Consider the following 16200-nt stretch of genomic DNA (forward strand, 5'->3'; position numbering starts at 1 on the left):
GCAACTTTAGAAAGCTTAACCTTTCTACCCCCTACCCCCCCCCCCAAGAATTTCAGACTGGGATAATTACGTCCACATCAGCAGACAAGGTAGTGCAATCAAAGTGGATCCATAAGGCAAAATGCTTGCTGTGAAAGGCCTTTTTTCCATGCTGTGTATGTTTTGGGAGTTTTAGTATAGTGTAGCTCTGCTTGGGTCCCATATGCTGGATGTTTATGTAATCCCCTGGAGTACCTATGCAAGCTCAGTCCCATCTAAAGCAGTCAAGCTGGCACATGCAGGGTATTTCCACAGTGTGAACCAAAGCGCAGTGAGTGGAGATGAGTAGGCAATGCTTCAGAACTGATACAAGCTAAAATGTTAATGTAGATGTACACAGCTCATTCCCTGTAGTTGGTCTGTTCATATTCCCTTCCACCAGTGCTGATGTAAGTTGTTCCTCAGAGGTGGACATGACAGTTCCAGGTTTTTAAACGTAAACTGATAAAACTATAAACTAAAAAAATGATCAGGCTTACAATTTTCCTTTTTAATACCCTCAGGTTAGAGCTGCTTTCCATAGGGGGTCATACAGGAGTTTTTATGTGACTTTAGCTTTTGATTATGAATATGTGAGGAAGAGAAAAGGTGTATGGGTATGGTAAGGAATGAATGACTCTGCTATTGAAAAACTAGTCAAGTGAATTAAGGGTAGTCAATGTTCTTACAGTCCGACAGCAAAAAGAAAAGAATGGACAGAGTCTGCTTTCTTCTCAGAACAAAATCCTTTGTCCCCAGATCTGGTCAGAAGGTACTTGCTCTAATTGGCAATTAATACTAATTTTTGTTTGGAGAGGCTGGTTTTGGTGGTCGATGCTTTAAATCAGATGTCATCTTGTGTCGTCTACTTGTACAACCTCACAATGTTTATACTGCCTTAAATTATTTAAGCATTGAGTTTTTGGCCTTCATTTGCCTATCCTCTGTTGTTCACAACAATGCATAGTGGCAGAGAGCTCCCTTAAATGGAGATGGCCTTGGCTTCCTCTTGGTGTCTGTGGAGTAAAGCCAGCATGACTTGTTCACTTGCTCGCTCTGCTATGATGGGGAAAAAACAGTACGGTGTCCCTTTCTCTGGCTCACTTGCTTCGGCACGCTAGTCCAATGCCTTTCTTTAGTTCTGAATGCTGTGCTGCAGTCAGGATTTTGCAGAATGCTAAAGAGAAACTGGCAAGGGGATAAAAGCTAGGCAAATGGAAGCTGATCACAAATTTTCTTCAGAGGCAGAAAAATGGGAAGGTGCAATTGTTTTTATTTTCTGAATGTTTGACTACTGAGGCTAAATGAATGCTTATAAATTCTTGGCCATTTTGAGCAAGGCTGGCAATAAAGATTATTAACCAAAACTCAGTGGGAATGAATGAGCTGTATCAAAGTGTCATACAAAACGTGTAGAACATGTAATAGTATTACAGCATTTTTTCCTGAATATAGAAGAGGATTTCAGAAACGGCATAGAAGGAACAAGGAGCGCAAGGAAGCTCATGCTCCTGTATGCTTAGTTCTAATGCCTGACCAGATCTGAGGTGAAGCTGGTAACTAACGGATCACGTGTTTGAATTTTACTCTCCTTTGATACTACATTACATTTCTCCTCATGATTAATTCATTATGTGTTGAAATACTTTGAGTTTTGAATGACCTGGCTTGTAAGTAAGTGAGCAGACAAGCACATGAATTAATGAGAAATGTTGGAACATTGGATCTTGGTAGATGATTAATGCTGGATTTTCTTTTCTTTCTGAAAACTAGTTAGACTTGTTCTTAATCTTCTTGCATGTAAGAGGGTGCATAAAACAATCCTTGACACTTTCTTTGCCAGCTTTCTAAAATTGGGGACATACAGTGTGACTACTGGTCTATATTAGTAGCTGCTAAAACAAAGCTCAGAATGGACTCAATTGCACTGCAGAGTCTCATATATAAGGAGTAGCTTTTGGCTTTTATCCGGTGTACTATAATTTCTGTGCCTGTGTCTTACAGTTTACTGCACTTAGGCAGACAGCGTACTGCCAAGAGCTCTCAGCTCTGTTCCCTGAGAGGAAAGTAGCACTGTCAGGCAAGAAGAGTTATGCACAGGAAAACCTTAGGGTAGATTTTTTGGCATCTCCAGACAGAACACCACAGAACTCATGCAGACCCCCAGAGTCCAAGAACTGTACCCAGTAGCACCATTACCACAGAAATCTTGACTTTTTCCATAGACCCTAGTCTATGGATAAAACTGATTGATTGACTGATCCTATTGGAGGGTGAGAGCACGCCACAGCATCTCTGGAGTTCCACCTACTTAGGTCCTAGATAAATGTGGCCTTGTATTGTTTGAAATTGCAAGATTTTTACCTGTCAGCTGTGGGAAAATGTCTCTTTAAATAGAATGTGTTCTGGAAACTGTTTCAAGGTCTAGGAGGGGGTGGTTAGAGAGAAAAAGGTAAGCAAGCCAAGCAAGGGGAGTGCTTTCGTAAATGACTTCTTGAAAAGAAGGAAATCATTCTCTTATAACATTCAGTTGTCACAGATTTCTGAAGCCAGTTGGTGCTTTTAGTGTCACTCATCTGGTCTTAACATGGCTTGCATTGGTAAGAGCATGATAGGTGTATTGTCTACATGGGTGTTGAGGGTAAGAAGAGCTTAGCCTGCTGCTTAGAAGCCCCCAGGGTGGTGTAAATTGAATGGATTCCCAACTTGTATTTATCTGGATCCATTTTCCGAGTAGTGTTGCAGTGGGTAACGTTCTCTGCATCAGTCTGAGGAGGACAAGCAGTTTATGAATAATAAAGGGAAGTTGGTATTTGAGCAGTCACAGCTTCTGGGATTAGAATGAGAAAACCTTGTTTTACTTTTAGGTGATTTTGTAGAACTACTTTTTGACCCTATTGAAGTAACAAAGACATTTGAGTAATACAGGTTATTATATACTTTGTTGTCACTGTGAGGAGATCTTCGGTCCTGAGGATATGGGTGGACACGTTAGTAGAATACAAACTAGGATGTGTAGATTTAAAGTTAACTAGCTACTTCCAGGCAGCTCCTGCTGTTGGGCTGCTCTTAGTCTTAGTTGCATTCAAGATAATTTATTGTGCCTTTGCTGAAAGATATAAGATCACACGCTTGAGAAGCTCAACTTCTAGTAGATGTGCAAGTCTGACCAAACAAGACCTTCCTGCCTCCAGGTCCCATGCGAGTCTTGATCCAGGATGGTGTCTCAGATCGCATATATACACATCAACAGGATCAGACTCTTCACAACAAATTATGCTTTTTTGTACAGTAAGTTGGGAACTGTAAATAAGTGTCTGCAGGTGACAAAGAGCAGGAACAGTCGCTGGAGAAAAGAGAGCCTGTGAAGCAAGGACTATCATCCAGGATTTTCTTTCTGAGCTCTGTGCCCTAACTGCTAAGCTACAGAGTCCTACTCTCTCCAGTATGAATCCAGCATTGTTTTTTCTTCTGGAACAGATGAACTGCTTGAATATTTAGCCTGGTTCTTGGACAAAGTTTCAGAGCCTGGGTGAACTCTGGCCTGGTTTAGAGTGAGCTTGGATGCGTCTGCATCATTCCTGTAGGCATGACCTTACTGGTTTCTGCTGGGCCTCGCTGCTGGTTTGCATGAAGCATGAGAATACAGCTCCAGACTTGTCGCACACTTCGACGTGGGAACCTTTCGTTTTTTTCTTGAAGTTGGCACGAGCTCATTATGAATCCCTTAAAAATAGATGGCCGCCTTACTTCCAACTGCTAATTTGAATTTAAAAAAAACAACATAGGGTTAACATTAATAACAAACCACCAAGCTACATTCTTTGTGTACTTTAAAATCCACATATTTTAAACCCATCAGTGCAGGGACTTCACTCTTGTGTGTAAAATACCTAGTATGAATAGGCTCTGATCTTGTTTGGAGTGCTCAGTAGTTCCAATTACACTGCTGAAAAGTGTATCAGTAACGGGGCTTGCAGGCAAGCGGTTGAGTGTAAACTCCCTTATAAATACAAATTTGTACATGTCAGTGTTAGGTTTTTTTGTTTACTATGTAAACTACCAGAACAATTAAAAATCTGAAGTATGGAGTGAGTTAAGACTACAAACTTTGTCTTGAAACTGAGCACAAAATGAGACACCACGTGTGAACGTTGTGATGAACTGCAGCTGTGTGCCGTGCTATGGAGTGTTATTTAAAAGTAAGCAAGGGGAATATGTATGTCGCTCAGCCTGCTATTTCTTCTGGCATACTGCACTGTAGTCATCCTGTCTTTTGGGTAAACCTTCCCTTAATAATCTCATTTTGAATCCACTCATGCAATGCTATTAGAGGAAGGCTAAATTTACCTTAATACTTGTTTTATTAACACATAAAAAAAGGACCTGTAGGTTTTTAAAGGATCATATAAGTGTTATGAGTTCTAGCATTCATTGATTGTATCCTGGCTGTGATGTGACCTTTAGAGATCAGTGACCAGAAATGTCATGAATTAAACAGGATTTCCACAGAAATTAGATTGCTATATCATAAAAATCCTTTCTTTTTTAATTTAAAACTTTAAATAAACTTTAAACTGAGGCAACAGTGTCCATTTTAGAGGGATCAACCCAGTCCATGCAACAAAGTGCTGTCTAAATGCTCTGGAATAAGGATAGCTTTCTTCCAGAAACATGTTTGCTTAGGCATACGTATTTTTTAGTATCTTGTTGCTTAAATCAGCTATGTGTATACCACAAATCCATTCAAGCAGCTGCTCAGCATAAGACAAATTTTGTTTCCTGTGAGTATAACAAAACAGGGGTTATCTTATCAATGTGCTGTGTTATGAACAATATAAATAGAAAGTTTTAGCAGCTTTTGTTTAAGTGGCTAAGACATGAGCAAAAGATATACTGTGTACCCTGGTTATCATCCTCGTCCCGATTTCTCCATTTCATGAAATAGTTTGAGTTTTATTATTACAATTTAGTGTGCCCAAGCCAGAGTGCAGGCATTTCATATCTCTGCCATAGTAATAAACATTTCACTGGGTACATTCAATGACTTCACAAGGTCAGAACTTGATTTCCACTCCAAAAGACAAATGAGAGGTTCACCAACATGTTACGTTACTTACTTTTTTTTTTTTTTTAAGCTGTAGTACTCCAAATACTGAAGCTTGCATCCAAAAGTTCCTACAGTTTCTAAGGATATTGTGAGTTACCACATCATCAAACAGTTCAGAGATGAGAAGTGTCATAGTAAAATAGAAATAGTGTATGGGACTCATCAGGGCTCTTTAAATTGTTGGCAGTAGAAAAGAATAAGGAAGGTAAATGCAAGTTTAACAAGTTGTAATTGGTAAAATAAAAGTATGGTTTGCTCCAGACAGCGAGCATCAAAGACAGCACATGGATTTGAAAACTCCGAGAAACTCTTCTCAATAAGTAAGAGTTGCTTTTCTTATGCTACCTTCCGAGTGTCCTGCAACACTTCACTGGTGCCGATTTTCAAAACCAAAGGATTTCTGGAGTTATCTTTGGGTAGTGACAGTCGTCCTGCCCTGCTCCTCGCACATTGCAGCTCCTGTACCCTGCTATGCCACCGCACCCCAGCTGCCAAAGCTTCCACAGGTGTCCGGGGGTATCCTTACTCCAGAGCATTTTGGCGGTGCTTTGTTCCATTGACCAGGCTGATCCAGCAAAAATGGACACCGTTGCCTCAGTTTAAAGATGCTTTGCACCAGTGAAGCTGCATTCCCAAGAGGCCTTGTGCTGGTAGAAGAAAGCCACCTTCATCCACTTCTTCCATCTATACTCTGAGCCTCTTGCAACCTAGTGCCAAGGTAGCTGTACTTCTCAGAGGCACAATCATGAAGGAGGCACGGTATTTATTAGAAACACTTGAGCAAAGTAAACAGATTTACTGAGTTAAGGTAAATCTTAAGGTTGCTTAATGCCAAAAACTAGCTGGATTATCGTTCTGTGCTGGTGAAAGGACTTTGATGTCTTCCTAATCGTTCATCTAGCTGCATATATGTAGAAATACATTAACCACTGAAAAAGGGAAACCTCCCCCCCCCAAAAAAAAAAATTTCAATCCTCAGGCTTATCTGTTCATCCGTGAGAACTGAGCACTGTCTTTTTGAAAACTTCTGTTCAAATTTTTACCTAAGAATGAATAGCTCGCTTCCACCTTCTGTCTTGAGTCCTTAACGCCGCCTTCTGTGGGGCAAAACCTGTGTCTGGATTTTGTAGCTGTGCCAAAATACAGCTGCGACACAGGTATCAGCCCAAACAGAGCTCCTCTGTTGCCAGACAACACGACCAGTGAGGAACAAAAGGTTTTCTAAGAGGTTGAGGTGATCTATTAATTTTTTTTCCTTGTCAAGATAAAATTACAGAAATATGTACCATATGGGGTTACCTGGCTTTTCTAAGTGCTGCTGGTGTGTTTTCTTCCTTCAGAGCTTTTCCCTCCCCAGCGTGGGTGATGCAGAGCATGCCACAGGCAGGGGCAGCTGGGGGATCAGGATAAATACCTCACTCGGTCCCACTCCCTCAGTTTTACTATGCCTTTCATTGAAAGTTAGGCAGAGGCAGAAGAAAACTCAGCCTTTAAAAAAAACATTGGGCCAGATGCTGCTTGACTGTAAGTGACTGCTTGACTCCTGCTGACCTTACTGAAATAACAGAGCTCTGAGTCATGGAGGGGCTTGCTCTGTGCCCAGGGAACTTTTTGGATGATTCTCTCATTCTTAGTGGATTTTATGTTTTTTAAGTACTCAAGGTTCAGAGGAGGAAGAAATGCTGCACACCCACCACAGAAGAGGAGCTTTTGTATTCATGTGTGTTTTCTCAATGCTTGCCAGTGCTGGCTTGTTGGCTGAAGGCACTTGCTGACTCCCTCTGTGGCCAAGGCTTTAATTAAGTACAGCTGAGGGTTTTTAAACAAATGTCTGGCTATAGAGGATTGGGTCATAAAGGTGATATTTAAGGGCTGCCTATTGTGTTTCCCTAATTCTTTCTTTTCTGTTGGTATGGCTTTACTTGCAAGACTCCTTTCACAGGCTCCTCTGTAGACTGCTCAGCTCTGAGAGAAAACATTTCTGTGAGAGGAGTTTCTGTTGAAGGTGTGCCAGCATCAGCTGTGTCACGCAAATGCATGTTAATGAAAAGAAATTCAGTGACCTTAGAAGCAAGGCATCATAAAGTTGCACTAAGGGAATAGCATATGCTGGGATCCTTGCAGGAATCTTGTTGAGTTTATTAACTGTCCAAAAGGTTTTCTACGGTGATGAGAAATATAGTTATGTCAGGCTGTGGGCTTAACTGGAGAGACATAATGAAGCTGATATCCTGAATGAGAGTAGTGTTGTCTTTTCTTCTGTAAAAATTACCGTTTGCTAAAACATCCAAAGCTGCAAGAAGAGGGAAAAAAACCCTAAGATCTATTTATTTATTTTTTTCAGCGTAATGGTAGGTCAAAATATTTCTTGGTCTTAGTAAGTTATTTGTAAATATGAAGTATATAAACAGAAAAGATTATAAAGTGATTTATTTTTTTTAAAGTAAGGTCTTTACATTTGGTTTTGATTTCTTTTAAAAAAGAGGGGAAATGATAAGAAGCTTTTCCCTCCTACACATTCAGTAAATTTTTTAACACAGTGTCTATGTGTAGAATAATTTTCATATAAATGTAAGTGGGAAAGGCTTTGTTCTTGATGGTTTTTCTATCTTTTGTCACTGTAAAACTTGGATAAACTTCTTGTCCTCTCTCTATCATTGCCCTACACTAGTAACAACAATCAATCCTTTTATGATTATCCAGGCAGTTTAATTTATCTTTCCTCTTCTTCCCAGCTGCCCAAGCAGACCAATAATCTTCTGTTTACTTGAACTTTGACTGTGTCCTTCTGGACTGTGTGGAGGCAACAGTCCCAGGACAGAGTCCAAGGCAAAGGAGTTAAATTGACCCTGTTACATGACAGCTTCATTCAGAGGTTCACTGCTAAATTAACTATTTCTGTTGCCTAAGAGCCATTGTCATGGTCCAGGATCCAAACTGGAAGGAAAAACCTTCAGAGTAATGCATTCCCACAGACCCAAGCCAAGTCCAGAGACACCAGAGAACAGGAAGCCCAAGGGAAAGGTGAGACTGTCTTGGGAACAGTGAACTGATTTGGGCTCTCCCTGGGCAGCCTCTCTCCTTTTCCCCACCTGTTGGCACAGCATGACCCTTTGCCAAACTTCAAGCCCCCAGATTCGGGCAGCGGCAGCAGAGGAGGCGGGAAGCTGCAGGAGTGCTGGTGGTACCAGCTAGACTCACCTCCAGCCTACTCCTACTCACGGGTGTATGCAAGCCCGAGCCATCATCCTCGCCCGCAACCTGGCCGCAGCTGGGATTTGGGATACGCCGAGGCAACTGAGAGGTTAGAAAAGGTGGTGGCAGGTTAAGCTGTCAGCTGATGCCTGCATGGATCACTGAGCTCTGCCTCTGCACAGGGTCACTGAACAAGGATCGATGCTCTTGTTAGAGTTAGGGATGCCTGCAAAAATGTAGCTGCAGACGTGAAGGCATCGCAGTGAATGACATTGGTTTGGCTCAGCCACACCTGAAAGACCTTTTGGAGCCCAAGCACTATGCTTTCTGGAAAAGCCCTTCAAACCTGAGCTATGAACCCAACCTTAAATCAAACTCTGACCCAGCCTTAGCCAGAGTCTAGCAACCCTTGCCACCCTTTGCCTAAATACATCCATGCTGGTACAAGCCTTGTGACATTCAAAATCTTCTTATGGGGGAAGGGAACACTGAGAATTTAGTGTTAGTATAACTGAAGTCTTAGCAGTCTAATAAAAAAATTGTTATTCTGCAGATTGACTTTGTTTTTCCAAACAGGAAGGAGGGAAAAAATTAGGAATATTATTATTTATGGAAAGCCTCAGTAATAATAATACAGTCAAAGCTGTTACGCATGCACTCTAGGCTCTACCCCTTTCCTCTAGTGTCCTGCTCACCCTTCCACTGCTCCTCTGGGTCAATGGCTTTAGCCTGGGGGGAGCAGGTATGGCAAGGCAACAGCATCCTGAGGGGGACGGGTATGGTGGTGGTGGTTTCTTCCTCCTCCTCTAGGATCCACTTGAGGTCATATTCATGTTTCCCAACTTGTTTCGTGCTTTGTTCTTTCTTCATCAGTCTGCAATTCTGTTTTACGTCTGAATTTACTATATATGGCACATTTTACCTATGTTAGAAACTTGTTCTTTATTCTTTTTGTTACTCCTAAGACGAGTTTTGTTCACCTCCCAGGTCTGTACTTCTGTCACTGACCACTGGTGCGTGGGTTATAGCCCTGCAGCCCTCAGCATTTACCCCATGCCCCATCTCCATCACCTTGTGCATGTACTCCTCTACCTCACCTCTTGGGAGTCCACCTTCAGGGCCTCCTCTTTCATACCAGACCTGCATTACATCATTCTGCTAAGGTCATAAATATTGCACGCTACACTGAACAGCTGCGTGTTACTACTATCTGTATAAAAGCTGTGGTTATACTGTATGAAGATAAGCGAAGCAAGTTAGGCATAGCTACCTGGTCATTAAAAAAATGGCTGTTACAGCAACAAATCAAACCAAACCAAAGGAAAGCTTTGAGCAAGTCTAGACAAATTCATGCAAAGCAAGACTGATAAACCTCTGCCCCGAGGCTCTGCAAAGTCTAAGCAAAGCCTGTGTCTTGTTACCTGCAACAGCTGTGCTGTCTTTACAAGGCTGCAGCCTGCAGTGTGTCCTGGACAACCCATTTTTTAAACCTGGGTATCCATGCTGTCCTCAGAAGTTATCCCAGAGCTAATCCTGGTCTAGGCATCCTGTGTAGCCTCAAGTGCTGAAACATCATGGTGCCAAACGTGGAGAGTAGCCCTCAGTTCAGCCCAGTGAGCCCTTGCCAGCTCAGTCACCTTCCTGCGTTAGGCTTCACAGGGTCTGAAACCCCAACTTGAGCCCATGGCCCCACATCCAAGTGGCCTCGAAAATCTTCCTGGCCTCCACCTTACTCTCGGAATGAGCCCGTGACCCAGCACGACCATCCCCCATGGGACAGGGTGCTAGTGCGGGAGTCCTCGCAAGAAAGCAAGTTCAGGCTCATCCAGAGACCCATGAAGGTGTTGACCCCTGGTGCCTTCTCAACCCCCGTGGGTTGCGGCAGTGCACCCTCATCCCTTGCCTTCTCCTTGGCACTGGGGCAGTGGCCTCCCGCAGTGGTGGGGACCCTGCCTGAAGCCAGATCTTCTTTAGGCATGGACCTCATGCCTGAGGTCCATGCCTGAAGCCCCAATGCCTTCGGCTCTCCTGTGTCAGGAGCCACCAACTTGTGGTGGCCTCAAAGAGAGGCGGAGAGGGCTGGAAGTGTTTGGACAAATGCTGGTCTTGGTCAGAGGTAGCAAGGTGAATTTTGGTTTGGCAGTACTAGAGGAGGTTTTTTTCTCTCTCTTTTGGCTAAGTTCAACATGGATCATGTGCTGGGATCCCCCTGCCATGTCAACTTTGCAAAGAAGCATGGGATCCTTTATGGGTTTGGTGGCCAAGTTTTTGCAGATGCTAATTTTTAATACTGTTGGGCAGGAGGGGAGGATTCATTCATTTCATAATGAACATATAGCAGTCTTGGCTATTGTTTCAGTAGCTTGTATTCCTAACTTTATCCCCAGTCTCATTCCTTCATCAGCCTGATTTCTAAGCAGGGGATATATTGGAGGGTGTTTATGTTTTCGAGCCATTTAGAATGAATAAGATTTATTTGGGGGTTTGGTTTGGGATTTGACAATTTGGGAGGGTAGTGATGCAGGTAGGAATAGTTTTTATGTTAGGGCTCTGGGTTTGAGGAAGCTTTGAATTTATTGCTGTATGCTTCGAACTCCAGGTTTTCTGAAATGAGGTTTGATAGAGTGCTTCTGACACATGTTGGTTGCTTTTAAAAAAATAGTTATCTTGGGCCACCATGAGTTCAGGCTAACTCATGGGGCTCCTCCTCTGAGTCTCTTCTAGAAGGATTGCCCTTTTCTCCAGCGGAACAGGTTGGTGTAAAGAGCAGCTACACCAAGCTATGGGTGTGCACTGGCATGATCTGAGGGCATTTTTTTAAGCCTCCATCTTCAAAAGGCCTGTTGTCCAGGGCTCAGGTTAGCATTTGTGCATTTGGGGCTTGCAAAGCACCTTTTTTTCTAGTAATAGGTACAGTTTGATTGGGCTTTGCAGGAGTAGGTTTTTTCAGTGGTCTAAATGTAGAGGTAAGTCTTGCATTCAGAAGAAATGCCCAGTTTTGTCGAACGTGTCCTAGCTTGATTTTCCTCTTGAGCTGATAGGAGATCCCTTGGATAATTTGTAGTTAGAGTTAATTACAGGTTTCAGTTAAGGAAGTGAGGAGTTAGGGCAATAAAATAAACATTTAAGACAATTTTCTAATTTCTATATTGAGCTTTTGGTTATTTATTTTTGACCTGTAAGTTCGGACTCTTAGACTATCTTGAGTGAACTGTGTTGAGGAAGACAGCTAGATCAGCTTTGCCTTTTTAAGCATGTGTAAAGGATTAGGGCTGTGGGTTAGATGCATTTGGTTTGTGGGGAGTTGATGTGAACAGGTAATGTTTTGTTTTGGAGGGAACTGCAGCTTTTTGCTTTTGGGCTGCAGTGATGGGACATTGGACGGGAATAAGGGCTGGGACAGACAGGGAGCTGATTTGGAATGCAGCATAGGTTGATTCTGGTGGGGGGGGCAGGTGGTAAGATGTGTGCTTGGGTTCACTGAGCAAGGATAAGGGCTCAGTTAGAAGAAACCCCATGGGATTAAGTTCGGGACTTCTTGCCATATTCTGGCCTACAGTCAATGGGGTAAGATTATGGCTGGTGCTGCAGCTGTGGTTTTAGCTTTTGGAGGCTGGAGAACAAGCACAGGACAAATGCCCTGGTGGGTCATGGCAGCCTTCTGATGTCCCAACAGGGAAATGGCATGCAAACTTGAGGACAGTATGGCACAGGCTGTGTTAGAGCTTGGGTTAGACTCAGAGAAAGGGCTACCTTTACTCAGGCAATGAGAAATGAGGCCTTGTTAAAGGATGGATTTAGGATCACGCTTCTCAACCTACTGATGGGTTGATGTGCTGGTGTCCTGATTTTGGCTGGGATAGAGTTAACTTTCTTCCTAGAAGCTGGTGTAGTGCTATGTTTTGGGTTCAGTATGAGAAGAATGTTGATAACACACTGATGTTTTCAGTCGTTGCTAAGTAGTGTTTAGACCAAGTCAAGGATTTTTCAGCTTCTCATGCCCAGCCAGCAAGAAGGCTGGCGGGGCACAAGGTGCTGGGAGGGAACACAGCCAGGGCAGCTGACCCAAAGTGGCCAAAGGGGTATTCCATACCATGTGACGTCATGCCCAGTATATAAACTGGGGGGAATTGGCCTGGGGGGGATCGCTGCTCGGGAACTAACTGGGCATTGGTTGGTGGGTGGTGAGCAATTGCATTGTGCGTCACTTGTTTTGTATATTCCAATCCTTTTATTATTATTATTGTCATTTTATTATTGTTATTATTATCATTATTATTTTTTTCCTTGCTGGTCTATTAAACTGTTCTTATGTCAACCCACGAGTTTTACTTTTTTTCTGATTCTCTCCCCCATCCCACTGGGTGGGGTGGGGGAGTGAGTGAGTGGCTGCGTGGTGCTTAGTTGCTGGCTGGGGTTAAACCACGACCGCTGGATACTCTGCCTGGAAGTGAGGACAAGAGGAGCTGATGGCAATCCTAATTTACAGGAGGCCCAGGCTAGCAGAGAGAAGTCAGCTGGGGTTACAGCAAGTGACTGTCCTGATTTGTGGTCGTCTCTGCGTGATGCTGTCTCACTTGCCTACTGCTCCAAGGAGAAGTGGTGCTACGTCAGCAACCTCCTCGGACATGCTCATCCTCTGTGGGTAGTCTGCCTGCTGCTGTGCATGTTGTGTCATCTGCAACCCCTTAGCTGTGTAGAGCTGCCTGGGCTAGGTCTACGCAGTCAGGACCTGTGCCTCGATCCTGTTTTATTTCCTACTGCTGGTGTACTGTTGCTGATGGTGTCAGAAGCTAGATGAAAGTATTGCCTAATGTCCAAAACTAAAGGTCCTGAAAACCATGCCTGGGTGTTGCTTAACCCTGGAGTCTCTTAGTATCCACAAAAAAATCTTTCTGTCTGGCTTAAGTTTCCCCAGTGACTACAGTAGCATCTGTACGTGTATCCAGAGATGTCCCAGTATTAACCAGGCTGAGCAAATTGATACCTTGATCATGTGAACCATAAAATAGATGTCCTTCTGCTTAAAGTCCCCGAGGGCTTGATCTGGGAGGAATGGCTTTGGTATCCTCTGAGAACATGGACAGCGTGCTACACAGGTGGGGCAAAACTTTTCTTCTAAGAGATGAGGGGCAGGTAAAGGGAGAAGGAACCTAGAGGCTCTTCCTCATCTGAGGACAAATGCTCTAATGTTGTGTGCTGCTGAGCCCAATAGCTCTGACAGACGTGTAGTGGTGGATTTAGCCCTGTTCTGCTGGAGGTGTCAGCTCTGTGTATAACCCAGTTTACAAATCAGCATATTAGTACAAGCCCATCTTCATAAGTGAGAGGTCTGCAGTGGCCGTGACTGTGATGGATGAAGAACGGAGACAGAGATGGGCTCAGCAACCTTCGGTGGTGAAGGGAGACCTTCAGCAGGGTCAAGAACATCTGAAATTACTGTGGCTTAAGCTACAGCAGCCCTTGTTTTCTAGTCTGGACCTGTATTTCACCTGGCTCCTGTCTAGCTGAAAAATTTCATGTAGTTCTTCAATATTTTGTGTATTTAAAACATTGTCTGTGCTAGCTTTTTCCAAAACAATTCATATTTTTAAGTAATCATATTTTATAATGCAAAATATCAAGCTTGCATAGCCTTTCAAAATAAATGTGGAACACATCAAATGCTACAACATTTTGAAACTTATCTTGAAATGAACCTATATTTTTGCCAATTGCTTTTATTATTTTGCTTACTGACAACTCTGAGCTGGTGAAAAGGAATTTTTTTCCCCAGGTAATTTATTAAAAAGCCTAACTAATTACTTTTACAGCTCTTTGAAAAGGCTCATCATCAATAAAGAGCAAAAGAGTTCAGTCCTGCCAGTAAAACTTTGGACTGTTTGATTGCCAGAAGTCTATTAATCAGTAAAGGAAGTTTTTCAGAGTCTATGGGGGAGAGAGAACCCAAAAGGAAACATCTTTACAATTTTAATTTTAGCCCTTAAATTGCATACCTGTATATAATGTAATTAATTTTTTCCCTTAAGGGAAAAAATACCCATGATTTTTGTGATATTGGGGTGAGAGAAAAATGCTGGAATTGGAAAAGGAAAATTAATCACGGAACAGTAGATTATAATCAAAGCCCAGATCTGAGTCTAGTGAGTGGGATGAAGTGTCATCGCTTTCACATGATCCCTTCTGTTAGTGTTCTTAATTTATTTTGCAGATAAACTCCAAAAGGTTAAGTCCTTGAGCTGCCTGTGCTCTGGATCTAAGCCACTTGTTTACTACGGAAAAGGCATATATCTCCATCCTTGGAGATAATCAGAACTTGACTAGACATGACCCTGAGCAATCCAATCTACTTTTAACATTGAATCTAACTTCAAGGTTGGCACTGCTTTGAGCAGGGATGGGACTAGATGAGATCAGGAGGATCCTTCCGACTGAGGGTTTTTTACGAGTTTCTCTGTATGCGTGTATATATGTGTATGCAAACAAGTACTGAAAGAAGGCTACTCCTTGGCTAGAGCCTAAGGATATAATTTTCCCTGAAAACATCAGCATGAAATTTGTCATAAGGCATTCTGGCTAAATTAGTGAGTAAAGAAAATGATTGTCATTTATCTTGCTATTCTAAAGCCTGTAAGTATGGAAAATCAGCTGTAGGACAACCAACCGATGTGAGTAAGGGGCTACTATTTATCGATTTCTGCAAGTTAAATTTCTTTTTCCCAAGATATTTGTTTCTTAGAGGAAAAAAAAATCTAGAAACAGGCTTGAATCCTGGGTGTTTTGTCATTTCTAGCTCCACAGCAGGCAAATCGAGAAGTCCTGCCTGTCTGCACAGCAGAAAGTGACATGCAGCAACAAGATAGAGGTGGTGGCCTAAGGCAGGGTGGAGGCAGGTTCTTGGTGTCTCCACCAGCCTGTCTTGATCAGCCTTCGCTGGTAACCTGTTTGGGATTTCCCTAGTTTTTTTCTTTTCCTCCCTCTATTCCTGCTCTCCTTCATCTTCTTCTTTTCTCTGCCAGTTGCTATTATCTAGGAGGAGCACTTAAATCCCATATAAGTCCTTTTTAAATGGCCATAATATGTATGCTAAAATATATGTTCATAGGAGAATAAAATACTGTTAGGAGAAAAAGCCTCCTAGGACACATTACTGTGTCTTGGTTTTTCAATATGCAAACACAGAACTACTCCAGTTTTTGGAGCAGAATAAGAAACTTTGAAAGTTAAATGGATTTTGACAGGTATTCAAAACTAGATTTATAGCAAGTATTTCTTCAGTCTGATCTCCGAGGGTTCGATTCTTCTTAGGTTCAGGCATTCATCTGTGAAGCTTGAAAATCTTGTAATCTAATGCTCAGCCGCATTCGAAGAAAGTTGTGTAAGAAGATGAAAATCACTTTGTAGTGAGTTAAAGGAACAAAATAACTGGGAAATTATGTAGAAGGCTGAACAAAGCTTAGGATGTTGCCAGCGTAAGTCAACGTAACCCTGTGTCAATCCAAAGATTTACTCTGTCTTTTAGCATCTGTGCATAGGACGCCAAAGCAGCAAAGTAGTTACTAGTGTATACCACTGCAGTGGAGAGAAAAACAAAAAAACAGAAGGCATGGATGGCAAGTGAGGATCTATCTATCAAGAAATCACTCAGAAATCTCTTTACTATTTCGTTCATTCATAGCATGAAGCTCAGGGTTTAAAATGCCCTGGTATTTAGATGCAATATTTGAATGGTAAGGAACATAACACTATTTTAAAAGGAAAATAAAAGTAGTAAGAATTGAATTGTGGCAACTATGTTTCATTAAAAATGAGGTTTTGATTAAAAGGAGCATAATCAACGCCAGCTACGCATGCAATACCGATTTCTGTAGCGCTTC

This window comes from Harpia harpyja, chromosome 5 (assembly GCF_026419915.1).
Source record: "Harpia harpyja isolate bHarHar1 chromosome 5, bHarHar1 primary haplotype, whole genome shotgun sequence".
Taxonomy (NCBI): Eukaryota; Metazoa; Chordata; class Aves; order Accipitriformes; family Accipitridae; genus Harpia; species Harpia harpyja.